The sequence below is a fragment of the Cephus cinctus genome, unplaced genomic scaffold (assembly GCF_000341935.2).
Source record: "Cephus cinctus unplaced genomic scaffold, Ccin1 Ccin1_scaffold0331, whole genome shotgun sequence".
Lineage (NCBI taxonomy): Eukaryota > Metazoa > Arthropoda > Insecta > Hymenoptera > Cephidae > Cephus > Cephus cinctus.
This window is the reverse complement of record NW_014333028.1, coordinates 386962-403033: the sequence shown is the minus strand read 5'-3', so window position 1 is coordinate 403033 and position 16072 is coordinate 386962. Positions and strand designations below refer to the sequence as shown.

General features: G+C 37.8%; 1 protein-coding gene across 4 annotated transcripts in view; it reads right to left on the bottom strand.

Moving 5' to 3' along the window:
- LOC107267047 (gustatory and odorant receptor 22) overlaps nt 1-3727 on the bottom strand; it is a 28150-nt gene extending 24423 nt beyond the window's left edge. The window contains exons 1-2 of one of the 4 annotated variants that reach the window (XM_025084248.1): nt 3002-3727; nt 2721-2935 (exon numbers count right to left, since the gene is read on the bottom strand). The gene's annotated coding sequence lies outside the window, so the exon portion shown is untranslated. Of the gene's footprint in view, nt 1-2600; nt 2936-3001 lie in introns of all 4 variants that reach the window. The other 3 variants (XM_025084246.1, XM_025084247.1, XM_015738258.2) reach the window with 3 other exon arrangements.
- Nucleotides 3728-16072: the final 12345 nt, after the last annotated feature.

Here is a 16072-nt window from a genome sequence, read left to right as displayed (position 1 = left end):
GGCAGGGGGGGTACGGGGGGTTAAGAAAAATGTGAACCCTTGGGCCCCTTCTCAGATTTCGCGCTTCAAAGGAAGTGGGATATTCTCGTGTGCAACAACCACTATATCCTGTTTAAGATAACTTCGTGGAATTATATTTTCATGGGTTATTTTGTCTGGATACTATTTTTTTTTTTTTTCGATAATTATCGAACGGTCCATCAATCTATTTTACGTCAACAGCGCTCATTATGAATCGTGATTTGCGAATTTTCTGCAAAGATCATCAACGACGAAACTGTCCGAGTGAAAAAAAAAAAGAACTGGAACTATTTAACTGATACATACGTATTTTCAGTTTGAATTGAAAATATCGCTTCCCGTCGTTACGCAGCTGCGAGCTCGTACTTTTTAATCGATGACGTAATTCGCAATTTCATGTCCTAACGTATCGACAGTCTCAACGCCTCGGCGAAAGTAACACCGTGGTTTTCGCAATTGTGAATTTTCATCCCCGCCTACGAATATGCTTCTTGAATTTACAAAAATCTACAGTAGTAACGTTTTTTCTTTTTTGCGAATCAACATTTTCGCACGACCAAATTCCGTGCGATTTATTTGCGGAAAACTCGAACGTCCACTTCAACTACGCGAAATTTATCTTGGTATCATAAAGATACGGTCTGTAGGGCATCCAAGTGGAGTTCCGGGCCTGATCAAATATTAGTAGAGAATGTATCGAAAGATATATATATATATACATACATTCAAGAATCAGGAGAGAAATCAGGAGAACCAAGAACGTATAGCACGATAATAATAATAAGTGGAAGGGAAGAAAAATGAAAAAAGTAAGAAAAATTTTGAAAAATATTATTTCATCTGGATCCATGATTGATAATTTTTCTTATTCACCATTTTATCGAACGGCTTAATCAGGTAGCGCACGTGAGAGAGGAATTGATAAAAACGAAAAAAAAAAAGATTCGAAAAATGAAAAATAGAAAAATGCAAAAAATAATATCGGACAGGATTCGAGGAAAGGATACGATGACTTCCTGTATCGTGCGGTCGGCTATATCCGTCGTCATTCGGATGAAATTACACGTCAAATGTCGTACCAACTTAACCCACCCAAACTTTCCGTATCGAACTTCCATATACATCATTATGTTATCTGATTGTCATATTAAGATTACATATACAACGTAACGTAACATAAATTCTCGTGCGTTATACAGGGTTATTCAGGCCAAACGTACCACCTGAAGTTAGGCCTGTACATTTCATTCCTATGGTAGAACCAACATCAATTCGTGGAGTTTGCACTGAATAATCCTATAGGTATACTTAATAGTACCAGTGTATAAACGATTGGGGCTTTGCTATCTTGGAAATACAAAATTGGTTGAATGAAAACAAAAAAAAAATCAAAGAAAACAAGTAATTCAGATATCGAAGTTAGATTAAAAAAGAAAAAAGCAAAAAAAACATAACATCGCCTATAGATACGAACTCCAGGAAATGGCTGTCAGAAAAATTTTCATGTGTATCACGAATGAATAAGTCTTTGTCTTCTTCGCTCGTCTTCAGGAATTTTAGCGATTCGAAAGCGGCACAGCCCCGTGAAATCCTGTTAACCGGAAACCAGCGGTTAGGCCCACCCGCTTCCGGTGCGAATTGTTTCCGACAATTTCCGACGGCTTCGCGGTAAGACGCCATTGGCGGCTGATCGATAATATATTTTTAATTCAAATTCAAAAATTCTCAGTTTCTCCATACACCAAATTAAATTAATACCTGAACCGTCTACGTCGATTTTGGTTTCTTACGATAATCAAATTCCACGTTCAAATTTTCATAGAAATACATTTTATTGTGACGAAGTTATCGATACTTCAGGATTCAATGCAATCAGAGTGTCGTGGACGTTATCGAGATGTTTTCTGTTGTGAAAATTTGTTCAAAAACTTTTCAATCATAAAAATATACATAACAGGATGGAGGCTTATAGTGGTGGCGCCTTAGAATGTGTATTTACTGGCTAAGAACCGCCCCCCCCCCTCCACCCCCCTCTTCCCGATGCATCCCGAAGGATAACTTTGGTTTCTGTTAGAATGGTAGACAGGGTACAGTCTATGTTAAACTTTTAACAATGTTTGCTTTCCGTACGACGAAATTCAGGGCAAAGCTTCTTAAACTCGAAATCCGAAATCCTTCCGGCGCTGCTTACATGGCTCGTAAAAATCTTTTCATGGACTCTTTGCTCACTGTTTTTATCCTTTTTATCATTCTTTTGCTTCCCCAGTTGATTTAGCAGATAGCGTCGCATACAGTACGCATGAGTGTAAACTTTCGAAAAGTAACAAAAAAAATATCCGTCGATAAATAAATCCTCGAAAATATTTTTCCTAGTCGTACCGATTGAACAACTTTCATTCTCTACCAATTTATTAATTTTTACCTTACACTAAATTGCTAACGAGACAGAGTATTTCCAGTCCTCTAAAAAAAAAATGACCAAGTAACTTTACACCCATCAAAATCAACAATAGGTTTTCCCCTCGATTGATTTTTGCAAATACAATACCACCTAACCCAACATAATCGAGAATACATACGTATTAGATTTCACTGGCAATTATCATTCGACATTAGGAACTGAAAACCACAGAACAAGCGTTCCCATGTGTCGGATTTACACTGCTGTAAGCTTTTGGTTGTTTCAGGGTGTGCCTTACCAGCCAGTCAACCAGTCAGTCATCCAACCAAGCAGCCCATCCAGCCGACCAGCCTTGCAGGCCGCACAGCTGATGTTTTCGCGTGTTCCTCGACAGATGCCCAGCCACCAACACCCTCGTAAACCAAACACTTATGCTTCGAGACTTAAGCCGGGTTCACAACGTTTTCCGAAACCGTTCGAGAAACCAGCAAAGAAGAGCACCTGCTCAGCATCCTAATAAATTCAATGTAAAAGGTCACCCAAGTCAATATAAACTCATAAACTACGTTAAACACTTACGTACGTCATTAAGAGTCCCAATGCTTTTATCCGATCTTCGCGGAGGCACTATTGAAATTTTAAAATTGAACTGACATCTTCATTCTGTTGCCTTCCACAGAATCAATCTCGATTTCACAATGTCAAAGACGTCAGGACGTGTTTTGATGCTGCGTAGACGCTTGAGCGAGTGCGATTAACGAAAAGAAGACGCGAAGAAGCACAAGGTTAAAAGGAGGTTATGTTACGTTTGCTGTATCATACGGTGTTTCGTCTTCCTGTTTTTTGGTGTGGACGCAGCCTATACTTTTGGTTAAGTATGTCGAATGGTTTAAAATGTGCTCGCAAGAGAACTTGGGTTGTGTAAGAGGCCTCGCAGCAGGACCGGCATATGGCGCATGGCGAAACAGGACCGCGTCAGGGCGTTCATGAGGCACTTCGTGATCACTTTACGAACACTCGTACCAATCGGTTAATATATACTTGTGCGCGAGATTGTGAACGCGTCCGTGTGTTCACCAAAAACAACGTGGAACCGTGTAATTATGTGTTTCGAAAAGGAAGGAAGCGCCTTGGGTGTCTATCGGCGCCATTCATACTAATAAGTTTTACGTACGGTTATATGCGATCGGGAATTACGAGCTTCGCCGAATACAGCCGAGCCGAGCCGAGCCGAGTATAGCCGAACAATACGCAGCAGCGAGCGAGATTGAACTAGTCAAAAGAATGTTTCGTCGCGATATTTATGCACGGACTTACAATTTTGACATGACCACAAGTTATTGTCACTTCATTTATTTAAAGAATGATAACCGTTCTACTTTCGGCGGGGAGAACTCGAAGATTTTACTAGGTGGATTCACTCGAGCTGTTTTATAGTCTTTTATTATTTTATTCCGAGTGAAAGAATTTCTATGAGCGTCTCTCCTGTCCCTTCGAATCCATCATGGCTTCCTAAGTCGAAGAAAAAAAAATTCCTCCCGTAGTACTCGCCGTAGGATATTCGTTTTTCTTGAAGGCCCAATCGTGCAAGGTATGTAAACAGTTAAGAAAGCGGAGAAAAAAAGAAATTGGAAAATCTCTATTTGTAACGGTACAGAGGAATGAGCTGCAAATGTTCATTATAAATATACCTCGTGAACCCCGTGAAGCAGGGGTATGGCTATTGTTACGTATATAAGGCCCATTGAGTGGTCGGGATTTTAAAACGTTGTTAAACTTTTATTTTCGAATAGCCGACCCGAATATTTTCACTACATAAACTCCATTCAATCCAAGATGCTTGTGGGGCTTTACATTATAAGTTTCCTAACTTCACTATACGTTTAGCGTCCTAAAATGTTCTCACGTGACTCAGTGGATACCTTACAGTGAAAATGTGGTGCTGGAATTCAATACGTGACAAATCAGTGCGCGTACGTTAACAATGATAAAAATAAAAGGTGATGATTTGTATTCGCACATAATTGGCAGCACTGCTTATTGTTTCCTCGAAAAATCGTCTCGGTGTTGCGGATACATTAAGATCGCGGTCACTGATAGTTAATAGCCTATTCGATAAGCAATCTTTTCTTTTTAATTATTACAACTGTATGTTTCGAAGGCCCTGATCGAGCCGGTCTGGCTATTGGAAAACCAGGTCGTACATACGCGTCCCATACCAGGATTCATCCGGTCATCTTCTACGTCATCTTAAGGTAATCAGTGAGCCTTTTACTTTTGAAACTCATGCTAAAATGGCCCCTGCTGAATGTTTCTTACTCGTGGACAGATTATATATATTATTGCATCTAAAAATCACTCACCAGTGTTGATATCAGCCAATCAGCAGACTCAGGTTAGGTACGTGTAGAAGCGGGTATTTGATTTCACGATCCATATTCACTTCCTTCTGTTTCTTCTTCGTCCAATCGATGTCATCTCGCTAAGGCGGTATTTCACTTCAGAACGATACGAAACTTATCGACTGTCCGAGCGTCGCGACGTCCGATTGTGAACTAACTACTCTTCGGTTTTTTTTTTTTTTTTTTGAGAACGACGGTTACAACACAGAACATAGGCGAACGAGAAAGCGGCGAAAAAAGGAAAGGCAATAATAATAACACTAAAACGAATGGAAGTAGTAAAAAAGAAAAAGACTATAATTTTCATGGCTGCTAGGGTAACAAAAAAACTAAATCAACTTTCCGTTTGTTTTCTTTTTTGGGTGTATTGATAACGAAAATATTTTCACTGTGGATTTTAATAAAAAGACAATAAGACATGAGGATAAACACCTACATATGTTTGCCTTGTCATTATTTGTTTTCGGCGATCAAAATCAAATTTGATTCTCACTCTGTCATGTTCCAGGATGCTGCGTATAATTGAAAAGAAAAAACAACGGGAAAATAGATGAAGTGAAATTGAATACAGCTATCAGATATCTAAACGCAAATCTCGTGATCTGTTTCACCTGATAAGGGAATGGATGAGTATTCCTCGTTATCATCCACGGTCAACAATAATTTATACAAAGTCAATCGCGATACCGATGACGTATAAGACTCTAATCCGATTTGATACGGATCTGTGTGTTTCTCGATCGATCGGTGAGAAAGGGGAAAAAAAAATTATTGACTACTCAGGTCGAGCGCGAGACGACGATTAGTGATAGCAATTGAAAAAAAAGAAAGTAAACAGCACGTAAACAGCTGTGAAAATAACAATAACAATAATAACGATCAGGGTCTCGTTGGATTTCACAGGAAATCAAAAAAAAATAAAATCTTATCCAGAGATCACTCGCTTCTTCGTTCCCGAGGTAAAATTAAGATCAGACGTGAAGCACGTGATTTAATAATAAATTATTAAAAGTCCATTCGCAAAATGATAAATTAATTGACATTTACCCAATAGCCATTTGACTTGACTTTCCAGAGGCAGTTCGATGAAATTTGACGTCTGCATGAAATTCCCCCCCAAAAAGAAACCTTAAAAAATTATATACCGCCGTATAAGCAAGTGGCCAGTGCGCATGCGCGCCCGACGAAGCAGCCATCGAAAGGGGAAGAAAAGTAAAACAGAAGTAAGAAAAATATGAATCGTCAGGAAAAGAACGAGAATCCGAGAGTCACGGACGACCGGTGCACCCGCATTTTCCACATACTCGTCTCGGCACACACGACGCGCACGTTCGCTCGTATGGGGGCTGCTGATACGTTCAAGGCCAAGGACGTGCATTACGTGTGATACATACTTGAACGATCGTGTCACTAACTCCGACACCCGGCGCGACTATGTTGGCAGAGGAGAAAAAGAAAAAAAGAAATACGTCAAAGTTCAAGCCGCCATTTCGATCCCTACGCTTCACTGTGACAGCCGCAACGCACTTTGACCCTCGGCCAGCCGCTGAGTACGACAGGGCAAGGGGAAGGTGGAGGGTGAAAAAAAAAAAATTTATTTTCTGTACATAATAATTTTTGAAATTTTCAAATACACCCCGTTTCCCGCCGAATCAACCGTCTTTGCTCGTAATGGCAAACGCTGGTATCGGGACCGGGCAAAACGGTGCGATCCGTTTGGTTGACTCGCATGCGTAAGTGCGTGCGCTTTTTTGGTCTTTTGTTCCGCCACTCTGTGCGCTGAGCGTGCGTGTGCGTGCCGAAGGGAGCGATGGGGCGGGGAGGGCAGGGACCAAGGAGAAAAGAGAGCGAGACTGAAGAGAGAGAGAAGAAAAATGGTAAACAGGCCGGAAGTGCACTTTGCACCTCTGCAAGGATGACGACGTCGCTCTGCTGGCGCGGTTTTTTCTTTCAAGGTTTCCGGGCTGACGCATCCGCGCAAATTTTAACGACCGATAAGCCTTCGGATTCTTTATGCGTATTTCGAGAAATATCATTTCCCAACTTGGGATTCACGATATGCGTGCATATATATATGCATGATATACGTACATAATGTATATATATATATTGTAGTGGACGTCAAGGTCACGAGGCTCTGCCGTAATAAAGAAACGAGAAAAATAATTGAACCACGTGGCTCATTGCTCGCGGCGCAATTCCGAATTATTTCTGCAATTTGAAAGAGCGAGAAAGTGAATTGAGAGAGAGAGAGAGAGAGAGAGAGAAGTATGAACGATGAAAACAAGTGGATACGCACCGTATAGATACAAGCGAATAACTTGCATATTGGAATGAGAAATCGTGCTGATGTCATAGTTTTTTAAATAATTAAAATCATTGTTATTATTGATTAAAAAAATATCGTGAGCGTTATCAATGCTCAATTTAACTTAAGATGCACTTTTTCAAGTAGCGATTTTATATTATATATAATATACATATATATATATATATCATGCGTGCGTATCCATTTATGTACTTATATATTTCATGTATATATATATATACACATATATATATATATATACATATATATATATATAACAGTACACTGGTCACTCGCGCGAGACTGGCGACGTCTAGTCTGGCCAGTTCGCAAGCCAAATGACGCAATTCACTACGCCTTTCGCAAGCCGCACGTAGTTGCGAATAATCTGTGCAATTGTATTGGCGAACGTCTTTATACCGACACACATTAATGCGCCACAGCTTTCTTCGCTCGTACGTAAAATTCATAGCGTTTTCATCAATTTGATCGATTTTGAATGACTGGTGAAAAAATGAAAATTTTTTTGGCAAAAATTTAACGATATTACTTTTATGACGTGACACTCGGCGGTACTGTGGTTAGGGGGGGAGGGGGTTAGTTTTTCAAAAAAAAATATTTTTAAAAATTATATTTTAATACGATTCAAGTAAAGGTAATTTAATTATTTATTTTGAAAATAAAAAATTGACTCTCTTTGTTATCTTTAGACTGTCCTGATAATTAAGCACGTGTGTCATTGTAATTAATGATTTTTAGTAACGTGGTCAGGGTTACTTGTTTGTTATCAGGGACGAACAAGTGGCCTCTTTGAAATATTTTTCTATGACTATTTATCGCCCTTGGATGCTGATCGGAATCATCCGGAAATGAGGAGTGCTTTTTTTTTTTTTTTTTTTTTTCCCAATGACTTATGGGTAATTCAATCGGTGACGAATGGAAATTATGGTTGGCGTCTATATCGTGCTTTGACGATTTTAATTGTTTCGATCATAAAGATGGGGGTGTGACGTTTTATAAAATACTCGATGTCATCGTTACATCTGCATATAATAGTTACACGTAAAAAAAAAGTAAATGTAAATCATTAATAAAAAATTTAGTTTTTTTTTTTTGAAAAAAAAAATTAATTCCATAATAATTCAATCGTCATTAATTTTTGTATCTAGTCGTCGTATATGGTATCGGGAAAAGGAGAAAATTTCTTAATCAAACGATCGCGTAGATTTCTCGATCGGAAGTTCGTCCCTGCGAAAATCATTAAATGCGAACGATATTCTTATTGTGCAAATTAAATGCGCAGTTGGCGATGCTCGTGTATAACTCTGCAGATGTTATCCCTCCTTAATGATTAATCATTAGCATGTATAGAAGCACATGTGAAAGTGCATATGCACGTAGCGATATACGTTGCAACTGGATATATATATATATATATATATATATATATATATATATATATATATATATATATATATATATATATATATATATATATATATATATATATATATATATATATATATATATGTATACACATATGAAAACGTGTATTCCTAGGATCACACGATGATTTATCAATAATGATAAAAATTTCGCAAGATCCCGATCAACAGGCTATTAAACCCGCGTTATCACAATCCGCACAATGTCAACTGATAAGACAGATTCAAAATTGGCGAACTCCAACCAGAAAATTGCAACCGGCTACTCGTCATAATATCATGGTGAACTCGTCAAAAAAAAAAAGAAAAAAAAAAAAGCGTCAGCGAGAAAAATCGCGAATATAGAAACGCGACAAGAGCATCTTAGATTCCTAATCCGTGAACGTAATCGCAATTGAAATATAAAATTATCGATTTATTTATCAGTGATATCGATAAGAAAATCGATTCGGTGCCTCGTGGATCGATGGATAATTTTTTTTTTTTTAATGCGTCATCAATACGGGTACTTAAATATTTTTCAGTTATTGCAATTTTTTTTCTGCTTTTCAATGATCGGTTAGACGAAATCAATCGGTACGTATTTAATCGATATTTATTGATATTAATTTTTGATTTTTTTTTCATTTTTTTTTTTGACTCACTTTCCATCCTATTTAATTTTCGTAGAACAAAGACTGACTCCAATCGTAATGAGATTGCCGGCTCGCCTGATAATGACCAATGACGTATCACCAGACAGCGTGTCTCCTCGTACTGACACCGAGTTATGGAGCGCTGGTTGCGCAATTTTTCGCGAATCGCAAATTGTGATAGTTTTGCGCTCGTTGACTCAGCCTGCTGAAATGGAACGCGGGTGTTCGCCTATCTGTAGGCATTATAGACGTTGGCTGCTAGACAGTGAGTAAAGATATATACGTGTGTGTATATATATATAAAACGGTAAGAATTTCGCAATACCGTAAAGCTTAATAATTGACGACAATCTTCCTGTTGCGAATTGATATCTATACCTTGGGCACGTCATTAGTGTGTTTATACAGTAAAATTGAAAATACGATAATTCCACTTGATTGCTTTACAGGGGACAAGCTAAGGTGAAATTTTTGAAAAAATTGGCAATTTTGCAAATTAAATATTTTTTTTCCGTGTAAAATAATTTTTTTTTTTTTTTTCTTAATAATTGTGTAATCTTTTATCGGTATGACGCTTTCAGCGATATTCAATATGGTTTCTATGGATTGGTAACATATTCATTGTTATCAGCATTGAGTCAGCAGTGAACGTTTGCATTTTGCATTTTCTTTGTGCAAATTCTATTGTTATCTTGTTTCTTCGATCTGACGAAGCTTTCATTATTATTATTAGCGTTATAATCATTACTTATACATTTGTCGATGCGTAATTAAACAGTGTCGTGTAAAATCATATTTTTTTTGGATCAAAAAATTTTTTTCACTAATTCATTTTATTCGTTTACGCACGTGTCATTTTTTTATGTAAAAATTATAATCTTTCATATTTTCCATATCCGCGTAAATATGCGCTCGGTGCAATTGGCACTGATATGCTCTTGCCGCAAGAAATTACGTCGCGAAATAAAATTACGCCTTTCCAGTCGCTCGTTGTAAACAAGCACGCGAAAAATCATTAATCCTCGCTCGTTCCAGCGACTTCGTAAACATCGAAGCTCGCCTTTAACTTTTTCAATTTCACGTATCGTCCACGAAAATTCAATGGAATGTGAACTCGCCTTAATTTTCTCGGACGTCACGCAGTCTGCCGACCTGCAGCTATTCGCGTTTACCCAACATTACGGCGCGTTCACATTGCCGATACGGATCCTCGAATTCCGCTTGTTATCTCGCACTTGGATTTTCCTCGTAGACGATTCGGCGTCGCGACGCTACTACGCGCATGGCTTTGGCAAGCGTCGTAGCAAATGCCGCAATTATTCGCGATTAGATAATTGCGCATTAAGGATATGTTTTTAGCAAAATGAAAAAAAAAAAAAAAATGAAAAATTTGGAAAAATTTTGAAAAATTCGAAACTTCCGCATTTAACGAAACTCGAAATTACGTTGACTTTATAAAATAATAAATCACTTCGCCACAGCATTATACAACGGCTCCTTATCAATCGGATGGTCTCCTCGCAATTAGTATCAAAGTTCATCTCAAAATGACAAGCTCTGATTACGTGATTAACGGCACATACGTAGAATCGATATTCATATCGATCTTCTTATCACAATGGCAATGATGAGTTCAGTAAAAAATAATTGAAAATTACCTAACGTGACGCAATTATATAAAAGTCAACGTTGATAAAAATTTTTTTATAATATATATATATATAATATATATACATATATATATATTAAATATATATATATTATAAAAATATATATATATATATACACCCATATATACACACACACACAAACAAATGATATACCAAGTACAGCAACACTGTAGAAGCGTCGCGACGCTACCGACGACCGTTTGATACGTAACGGTAACTGACCTACGCAAGTGTAACATGGACCCAGTATATTTTAGTCATCTGTCACGTTTTTAAAATTCATACATTTTTTTTGAAAATTTTTATTTATTTCACCCATACCTTCTATTTCCGAAATTCAACTCACGCTCGTACGGTTAACAGTTTATTATTTATTGAGCCGTCCCGACGCCTTTTTTTTCTATCCTAGAAACTGACGTCATGGAACTCGTCATGTTTTCATGGGAACGTTACACGTATCCTTGTTATTATCTGGATAGTTTGACTTATATATATATATATATACATATATATGCGAAAAGCATTAACATGGTCGAAACCTATGATTACCTTTATCAAAAATAACCGGTCGCCACAACGAGTCGTATATAGGCAGGCGGATTCATGGAAAGCAATTACATGCAAATGCCCGCGTCTCGCATGGCGACCCATCTCACCGAATTAACATTTATTCGTATTCGTTCCCGGAGCTGAGTTCTGCCGAACGTACTTGCGTCTAGATAGGAGCCGATCCGATTTAATTTTGAAGAAATTTTTTTTAAATTTCGTATTCACGGTCGCGTGGCGATTCGAAGGAATTCGAAGTAATTGAAGGTAACGCGATTGTTATCGGAATTGAATTTATCGTTTGATCTAGATAATTAGTGAGTTTATTCGAAACGTACGGTTTTGCCTGGTTATGTACTTTTAATTGACAAAAAGTTTCGTCGAGCCAAAATTTTCGTTAATTATCTTTCCTGAAAAAGTGAATATTTTCTTGTTATCTCTTTTTTTTTTTTTTTTTTTTTTTAACGCAATTAATCTTTTACTTTTTATGCATTACTTTCAGACACCCTGTATATTCGCGTATATATGTCAATGTCATATTCGCTGTGTACGACGGACAACAGGTGTTCGTTGTGTGGGGTTATGTCGAATTATTTTTCACGCTTCCCACAATGCACTTTGGATATTCGATGAGGAGTGTCTATGAAAGGTAATTTTGGGGTAAGGAGATACGGTGGTGATAAGATTATTGAAAAAAATGATTTAAGTAACAATGAAAGATTGTGGAACGGAACGTGCTTTTTGGGGGGTAGTGCAATTTTTCATCGATATTTTGACAAATATTCAATTTCCCAAAGCGGTGCTAATGGAAAAAATGTTAATACGCTGTTATCTAGGAAATTATGATTTTATTGGCGTGCTTAGTTTTTTCTTTTTTTTCTTTTTTTAATTTGACCAATTTTTGACGTCATCAAGTATCATTAAGGTGGATCGTAATTGACGTGTATATGCATATTTATGTATACCCAAACCGTGCTGTTCTAACAGACTAAAAATTCACGGTTATTGATATTTGCAAAATTTTCGATATTCAAGATGTCCATGAAAATTTTGCGCGATTTCATTTGTCATGGGATAAAAATATATATTTGATCCAGATAACACGTCTGCGTTTACATTACATTCCTTATGCGTTCATCGCGACGAGCCGTAAAGTTACGCAATGTTTGAGATCGAATTAAGGAGACCGGTAATATATTAATCTTATGTCATCTTACAGCGATACAATATATCTGAAAGATGCCAGTTGTGTCAAGAGAAGAAGAAGGAAGCCTCAACGAGACCGCACGTGAGTTTTCTTTGTTGAGAAAACAGGATGGGGTTATCGCAATCGCTCCCGGGTAAATGCAGGTACGAGAGAGATGAAAAATTTGGAGGTTCAAATTTTTGCAAAAAGTTTTTTTTTCTCAATTTGGTTTTGTTTTTTGTTTGCGACGGAATTTCAATTGTTTGCACGATAACTTTTGACTAATTAGTCTAGACGATTTTCTTCGGGACGTAAAAATTCGTCGCGGCGATCCGAGCAATTAAAAGCTTCGGCGTCCCGACGCGAGGGCGTGCTGACTGCAATTCGCGATGTGAGGTCATTCCGAGAAGTCTGTCTGTGAACTCTCGGATATCGCATGTTTCGTTGTTAGCGAGAGATGCAAACAGACAGAGAGTCAGTATTGTTCGGAACAAGAGTAGAATGAGAGTTTATTACTGGGTCAAGGGTGACTGATTTTTTTTTTCAAAATTTTTATTGCGTCGGTCACGGTCCTGGTGTATGAATTTGGGAGATATTAGTTTTTCAGAACTTTTGTCGAACGCGACATTTAGTGCGAAACATTTTTTTCGTTCGGGGACAATATCTTTTTGGGAATCAGAATTTTGGAAATTTAAAAAAAAATTCATATTTCTTTGGACAGATGTGAATTTTCTGAAGTCGGGATATTCCGGGTAATTGTCAGGAAGGAGTGTTCAGCCTCGCAGACCTCGCTAGGCTGGACGACGATCGTTTGTGCGCAGGAAGCCTTGAATTTTCTGTAATTGCCAGGCGATTTCATCATCGTTTTCTGGAATTCGAACGTCGGCGCAGAAAAAGGTTTCAGCCAAAGCAACGGGTCTGGAAGCGCAACATGGACACGAATGTGTTTACACGTGTGAATATGCATGATCACATCGTATAAATTATATCGGATGAAATATTGAATTCAAAAAAAAAAATTTCAAAAAAATTTCAACCATCACAAAATTATATATTTATATCCGATCGTAATCAATAGTTCGATAAACCCGTATCGGCTAATCTTTATCCTTAAAAATAGTCTCAATTGCGCACGCATTCTCGGTAACCGTCACATTGACATGCGCAGTACGTACTGCGCACAGGAAGAAGTATGTTCGAACGTGATTGCGTTTCGAGTCTCGTCCGAGACGAGATTAAAAATCTCTATGACTTTGGCGCACGTAGGTAAACGCGAAAGCGTAAGTTACCGACAATTTTGAAGAAAAAAAAATTTACAAATTTTTACTCCAAAAATTAATGAAACCACGCGATTTTTGCCTAGAAAAAAAATTATCACCCGTCAGTAGCAGCAGCTCGGAAAACCAAAATTAGAAAGTCAAAAAAACCGCACCGCGCCCAGCAGGCCTGGCATTTTGGAATTTAACACGTAACATCCCATTGTACGCGTCCTGCTAACATACTTTCCAAGAATCACGAGCTCCTTCTGGATTTCCATTTCCTGCATCCATCCAAGAAGAAGCAGTTGGGTCCTACTATACGTAGGGCCCTATACCTATATATAGGGTCCTAACAACCCTCTGGGCCCTTCCGGTCCGTAGGAAAAGCCACGCATCGGATCGCACACCATTACGCTTTTAAACGTTTAAAGGCCCCCGCTCAGCCACGCAGAGCTACAGGACATTTAAAGTTTAAAGGGTCCGTAGCGCATAAGGCCCAAAATTATAATAGATGGCGTGCCGGTAGCGCATAGTACGGGCGTCGCTACCAGGGGGGAGCCCGTCGCTGTAGAGATTCTGAATGGATGTATATATAACTATATTTCTTTGAAAAGCAGCTTAAACCTATTTTCTTTTTTTCCTTCCTTCTTTTTTTTTTTTTTTTTTCTTCGACGCTCCTCGTGGCCTTTACTCGTACCTACTTTTCTATACGTACAGTACGCACTACGTTTCACGTATTCGCCTATGCACGGTAAACCATTGTTGATCCATCCAGGCCTATCCCTTAGGATACCTACCGCCGTTCGCTAAAAATTCTACGAAGAAAATGCCGATCCTTTTACTTCGAAAACCTTCATCTCTAGCGACAAATACAACTGGGCTAGAATATACGTTCAATGATTTACGCATACGGTAATCGTCAATGGTTGCTCTCGCGCTGACGCTGCGTTTCGTCAGTGTATCTTCAATTTAAATTATTTACATATTAATATCGACCGATCGTTAAATTAATTCCGTGACAGTGTCATTTAAAAATTTTTCATATTCGCCAATTTTTTTTTTTTTAATCATATTTTTATCGTCCACTCGACAGTTGATATCAAATTGATTGTATCATTAATATTTTGGGGGTTAAAATCAAAATTTAATTTATATATATCGAATCGTCATTGATATATGTGAATTTAAGAGAAATTTTTTTTGTCTTCGCAAACGGATTCAACAATACGTCAAAATTGTACCAGTCCAAGTTATTCAAGAAGATTAAATATTTACGCGGCACTGTCATCGAGTATTTAATATAATGGAGGGCACTCCGTTGTGATAATATTCGAGAATTTTATATGGACGATTGATAAGGACGCATTGATACCGTTTGCCTTTGATATTGATCGTAATGATTTTTGTTGTTGTTGAGATATTATCATTCCTGCATATTCGACTAATCACGTAGAAATATCAAAGAGGAATCGAAAGACATTGTTCGATGGCATTATTCCGTTAGTGCATATGTGTTACGAATTTATTGACTGTAACCAAGGCCGGCATTGTGTGAAAGTAGAGCATCGTTTGTATGAAATAATTAAGGATGTTTCTATAGTCACTTTTAGTTTTACTTTGCAGTCAGTCTCGATCATAACCTATAATTTTGTATCACACTGTGAAGCATTTATTGTCATTGTTGTATCGTTGGTCGATCCGCGAGTAAAGGACGTGGTCTAGGGGACTCCTTAACGTTGAAATAGACTTACGGATGGCACTTTGAAAAATAAAATTCGCGAGGACTTTTACATGGTAATTATTTTTGAAAGTCGTAAGTTTTTTTTTTTTTTTTTTTTGGAAAATATTCACTCACCTATTTCCCGTTTAACGTGGTTATTTACGCGCTCGTAGATATCAAGACTAAATGTATTTACCCAAAAGCAGATAAAACTCCAATCGCAGGACTTATCGGTTTACTGCATGATAATTGACAATTGACTATTGACTGGACTAACATCGATTGATTCTAATTGCGTATGGTTTTTCGGTCGACGGAGAGGTTGAAAGTTATATCACACGTACCATTGCATTATTTAAGCTTGTTTCCTCCATTAAAGAAAAACTTTTCATGTAATCCAAAAAAATTTATACCGTTCACAAAAATCATATCCGATCAACTCGAAACGTTGTTTCGTCCCACTCGAAAGGGTAATACCA